The sequence below is a fragment of the Macrotis lagotis genome, chromosome X, assembly GCF_037893015.1.
Source record: "Macrotis lagotis isolate mMagLag1 chromosome X, bilby.v1.9.chrom.fasta, whole genome shotgun sequence".
NCBI lineage: Eukaryota > Metazoa > Chordata > Mammalia > Peramelemorphia > Peramelidae > Macrotis > Macrotis lagotis.
Genome location: NC_133666.1, coordinates 607352428 through 607358433, shown reverse-complemented (window position 1 = coordinate 607358433; position 6006 = coordinate 607352428). Strand labels below are relative to the sequence as shown.

The 6006-nt window shown below is 39.8% G+C and overlaps 1 pseudogene; it reads right to left on the bottom strand.

The window, feature by feature from the left end:
* Positions 1-1035: 1035 nt before the first annotated feature.
* LOC141499403 (ferritin heavy chain pseudogene) lies at positions 1036-1741 on the bottom strand (annotated as a pseudogene).
* Between the last annotated feature and the right edge of the window lie 4265 nt (positions 1742-6006).

Sequence of the window (6006 nt, the reverse complement as noted above, 5' to 3'; positions counted from 1 at the left end):
CTTACTTAATGGCTGACAAATCTGCCTTAGCAGTGAATGCTTTTGAACAAGAACACAATTGTGTCTGTTATCTGCATAAGGTTCTTCACTGGGATATCTCCTCCACCCACACTTTCATTTATTCAGGATTGTGAAGTGTTGGGTGGGGTACGTTTTACAATCCTTAATTTTCTTTGAGTGAAGAAGATTTGTAACACAGATATGGAGTGGGGTATTTTAATTACAGATAGGTTAAGACAGTTTTTAAAGGACTACTTTAAAATCATTAATGAAACAAGGGAAAGAGAGTATAGATCTGAATTGGAATCAGTGAAGGAAAAGATGAAGTGAACTCCTTTGCTTTAACAATCCTCAACCTATCCAATTACATAAAATATCCCCACCCTTACCAAAGAACTCAGTTGTCTCCCCAGTTTCTATCCTTCCTTTCAAATACAAGATTGTGACTTGATTGGAACTTGTGGTTTCAAGCCCTGGTAGGGTTAGAGTACTCCAGATTATTGCCAAAAAAGGGATGCAGGAGGGACCCTATAGTTTTTGCTGAGCAATTCCAACTCACCCTATGTTTATAAAGACCCAAGTAACTGTATTTGTATCTATTCATATGTCTTAGTTGAGAAAGGGAAAACTATAAAGTGGTGCCAGAAAGCAACCCAGGGAGGAATGAATGAACCTCCAGGCAATCCCAATCACTCACCATGCCTAGGCTTCAGGGAGGGCTGGTAGGAGAGATGGCAAAAAGGCAAGCATATGCAGGTTTTGCCCAATGTCCCCATGACTCTTGTTAGAACCAGCTTATAGAGAAACAAAAGGTATCTTCTCCAGCTGACACTGATGCTAACTCTTTTTTGTTTGTTTGTTTGTTTTGTTTTGTTTTTGTTTTTCATCAGTACCAAGCCACTTTATTGGGATGTAAATGGTGGTAGTTTTTTGGTACAGATTATGAAAAGGTCAGATAAACCAAAATATGCATGCATTGAAATACAGTAGGAGTCTCACCCACAGTTCCCAGGTATGGGGGAAGCCAGGGGTGGCTTAGCTCTCCTTGTCACTGTTTCCAAGGGTGGGTTTTGTCAAAAAGATATTCCACCATGTCAGAATAGGGATCCCCCATTTTGTGCAGGTTGGTTAGGTGATCACCCAGTTTTCTGATGAACTTGACCTGTTGGTCCAGGTAGTGGGTTTCAATGAAATCACATAAATGGGGGTCATTTCTGTCAGTTGCCAGATTGTGCAGTTCCAGTAAAGACTGAGTAATGTTGTTTTTTCCAAGGGCAGAGCACAGTGCATGGCATTCAGACCACTCTCCCAGTCATCATGGTCTGGTTTCTTGATGTCCCGATGGAAGATGTGGCTGCCGCACTGGTTCTGCAGCTTCACCAGCTTCTGGGCCTGCACTCTGGTGCAGGAAGGACTTGGCGAATTTCTTCAGGGCCACGTTGTCCAGGTCTAAGTAATATGACATGGACAAGTAGACATAGGAGGCGTAGAGCTCCAGGTTGATCTGGCAGTTGATGGCTGTCTCCGAGCCCTGCCAGTTATTTCTGGTGCACCTGAGAAGGAGACGGGTGGTCATGGGGCAGTGGGGGAGGCTGAGCAGGTGGCTGCTGCTGGAATGGGAGGAAGGCAGAATTGTTGTGGAGTGGAGGAGAAGGTGAAGAGGTGGCATTGAGCCGTGGTTGTGTTCAAGCACTGTTGAAGCAGGGAACTTCAATGACTGCCCTCCCTGTGCTTCTGGCATAACTCAGTTTTTAAACCCTTCTGTCTTCCCCATTCCCCTACCTTGCAGTATCTCAACTGTAGGGATTGCTAGTGAAAACATTGTTGCCTTTATCTCAAAACCACTCTCCCTTTTTGCTGGAGGGATCAGTGCCTTTCATCCTTTTGTCCTGCTTCCTGAGGCTCTTAGATAAGGAATTCTATTTGACCCAGGAGGGACCACTTCCTTCTGTCCTTTATCCTTGATGAATCCCTTCTCACATGTGACTCTTAGCCAAATTCCCTTCAGTTTGGGGATTTAGATGCTATAGATTCATTTGCTTCTTAGAATGGAAGGAATATGATGGATACAAACACACTCAATCTGGCCACTTATCTACCTAAGGTGAAAAGTAAGACTTTGGAAAATGAATATGTGATAGATGTGGGTGCTTTGCTTCCCAGCGGAGAAGACTTGAGAGAGACTCCTATAGTAGGAATGAGTTTTTATTGGTGTATAAATAGGTTCTACTTCAAAAATTAAAAAGGACACTTGGTTGAAGGTTATGGCAACACCACATTCACAGAAGTGGCTGAAACTTCATCTTCTGAGGCCCATTCAGCAAAAGATGAACTTGAAACAGTAGACAGCAAGTGTCTATTTGGGATACTTCATGACTTTGGGATGTTATGGAAACATTGGGATTTTCTGCATCTTCAAGTATAAATCAGAAACCAATTTCCTATCCATTAGATTAATTACTGCTTTCCCAAATTACAACATTAATTGAAATTTCAGGCCACGACTGAGAAAACAGCATTCTTGCTTGTGGAAATGACTTGGCTGAAGAATAGTTAAAACCACAAACCAGGACAGACTTCAAAAGGGAGAATGAAAACTTCATAAGTCTATGGGATTATGGGTTGATCCAAATGGACTTGTAAAATTCCCTAAGAAGCCCCTCTCTATGATGGAACATTTCATTCAATCAGTCACTGGATACCTGACAGACTGGTAGATCTGGCTCCATTGAAGTCAGCTCAAGGACAGTTTTCTCTTCCACATGTGCCTTTTGAAATCTGGTAATTCATGGTAAAAGGATATGAACAGATAGTTTTCAAATGAAGAAATTAAAGTGTGTATATATATATATATATATATATATATGAAAAATGCTCCAAATCATTATTGATTAGAGAAATGCAAATTAATACAACAATGAGGTATTATCTCAAACCTATTAGATTAGTCAAAATAAGAAAAAGAGAAGATTATCAAAGTTGGGGAAGTTATGGAAGGATTGGGACATTGATGCATTGCTAGTCCAGTTGTGAAAAGATCCAACCTTTCTTGAGAGCAATATGTAACTAGGCCCAAAGAGCAATAAAACTGCTCATACCCTTTGACCCAACAATTCCAATTCTACGTCTACATACAGAAGAAATTTTATAAAACAGGAAAAGTCCTACATGTTTCAAAATATTAATAGCAGCTCTTTTTGTAATGGCAAAGAATTAGGAGTTGAGGTGATGCCCATCAATTGGGGAATGGCTAAACAAGTTATGGTACATGAATACTATGGAATACTATTATTCTATAAGAAAGATGGTCATACTCTAACGGGATCTGATGCTGAGCCAAAGGAGTGAAACCAAGAGATCAATGTACACATCAACAACATTATAAGATGAACAACCTTGATGGAAGCAGCTCCTCTCCACAGTCCAGATAGCTAGGACAACTGTATTGGATTAGCTATGGACTATATTACCCCCATCCAGAGGAAGAAAAACAAAACATAAACAAAACATAAACATAGTAAAACATAACAAAACATAAAACGTAAACAAAATCTTAAAAAACAACACTTCTGAATCTAATGAGCACTTCATAATTTATCTCTATGTGTCTCTTTCCCTTAATCCTAATTCCTCATGCCAAAAATTACTAATTTGTAAACATGTTTAACAAAATGTGTATGTAAAATGCCAACCTGAGTGTTTCCTGCTGAGGGGAAGGAGGAGGGAAATTTTATAACTTGGAATATGCATGCTCATATGGATGAAAATAAATAAATTTTAAAAAATAAAATCTGACAGATCAACTTCATCCAACTGCCACCCATCCATCTGTAAAATTTTGTTACAAAAAATATTTTGGTTATAGTCTGTGTGTTTACCCAGTGAAGCCTGTGGGATAGAAAAGTCTTATTAGAAAAAAGTCATTGCATTACACCACAAAAATACATAGTGATAGAGGTACCCATTTCACAGAAGCTTCATCAGTTAAAATGCAGTATTTGTATTGTGCATATGACCCCTAATCCTCAGGTATATTTGAAAGAGTTAATGGGATACTTATCTAACCTGACTAAATTATCTGATAGAACTAGTTATCTCTTGACCCAAAGTCCTTCCTTTAGATTTCCTAGACCTTAGATGTAGACTATTTGGTTCTCATGAGCTCAGATCTTATGAGATATATTTGATAGTAAAATGCTACTAAATCTATGGGTAAGAAGAATACTAAACACTCCCTCTAGCACTACTGTATTGTGTTGGCACAGAAAATATCAGTCTTACCAACTTATCTCACAGTTTTGTTCTTTAGGAAGTTCAATGCAAGACTTCTGGCCAAAATGGCAGAGAGACAACAGTCACTGTGTTAAGTGCTCTTCTTTCCCCTCAAAAAACAACATGAAAGAAAGCTCTTAACAAAAATTCAATTGACAAAACCCAGAAGAAGCTAGCATAACACCTACCTAGAATGCCTGTCTCAGGGGACCCTAGGTGAACCAGGAGACAGGTGCAGAGGGTCAGCATGGGAACAGCAGCTGGGGAAAGCCAGAAGGCCAGCCTCAGTCATAAAGACTTTGGTGAGTGGCAGGTGCAAGATCCTACTTCAGATGTGGAGTCTTTGGCCAGGGGGAGAGGAAGTACAGGAGGGTGAGTTCCAGCAGTCTCAGAGCATGCCTGGAGAACAACCAGCTGGGCCTAGGACCTGAGCTCCATACTTTCAGCAGAGCTCTTTGTCCAGAACAAACAATAAATACCTCCCCCCTCCCCACCATCACCACAACCACCTCCTCAGGGCAACAGAGTTCACTCAAGGAAAAGAGATTAACTCCCTCCCCTAGGGCCCAGTTCAGTGTTCAAGGTCCACTCAGAACCAGCTCCTGAGGAAGCTCAAGCACTCCAGAGAAAGCAATCAGTGCCCCTTAGTGACTGGCCTTGGAATTCCTAAGACAAGTGAGCAAAGCCTATAGCATTTTCAAAAGCAAACTACTGAGAGCCAGCTCCCCCCCTCCAAAATAAGATGAAAAAAGGCCAGAGAAAAGGGGGGGCCCTTGGAGAAATAATTAGAAGTATCATATTCTATCCCAGAGAGATCTAGCACTGCTGAGGAGATTATGAATTGATCTCCAGCCCAGAAAGACTTCCTTGAAGAAATCAGGAAAGAGTATAAAACTCATTTGGAAAAACTGGGAAAAGAAACTCAAGAGAAAATTAACATATTGCAAGAAAAAATTAACATCACACAAAACAAATCCTTGGGAAATACAATTGGACAAATACAAAATGGGAATAATTCTCTCAGATCTTCAAATGGGCAAATGCAAAAAGAAAATGATGTTCTCAAAACTACACTTAGGCAAATAGAAAAGTCCTTCAAAAATAGAATGGACCAACTGGAAAAGGAGTTGCAAAAGATAAATGAAGAAAAATCTTCTCTAAAAAAATAATGGAATTGGTGGAAACTAATGACATCATAAGACAACAAGATTTTGTTAAACAAAACCAAAAGATACAAAAATATACAGGAAAATGCAAAATACCTCATTAGCAAAACCACTGACCTCCAGATCATATCAGGACAGGAGAATCTGAGAATCATCAGCCTTCCTGAAAACATTGAAGAGAAAAAAAATCTGGACTTAATATTGCAGGATTTCATGATGGAAAATTGACCTGATATCATGGAACCGGAGGGCAAAATAGTTATTGAAAGAATACATCAGTCCCCTCTGGAAAGAGATAATAAAATGGAAACACTGAGGAATGTTGTGGCTAAATTCCAGAACTATCAGATAAAAGAAAAAAATCCTACAAGCAGCCAGAAAAAAAAAATTAAATACCAAGGAGCCACAGTAAGGATTACACACCACATGACTGTAACAACATTAAGGGATCAAAGGACTTTGAAAGAGATATTCCGAAGAGCAAGGGAGCTTGGAGTACAGTCAAGAATCCACTACCCTGCAAAGCTGAGGCTTCTCTTCCAGGGGAAAAGATGGACATATAACGAAA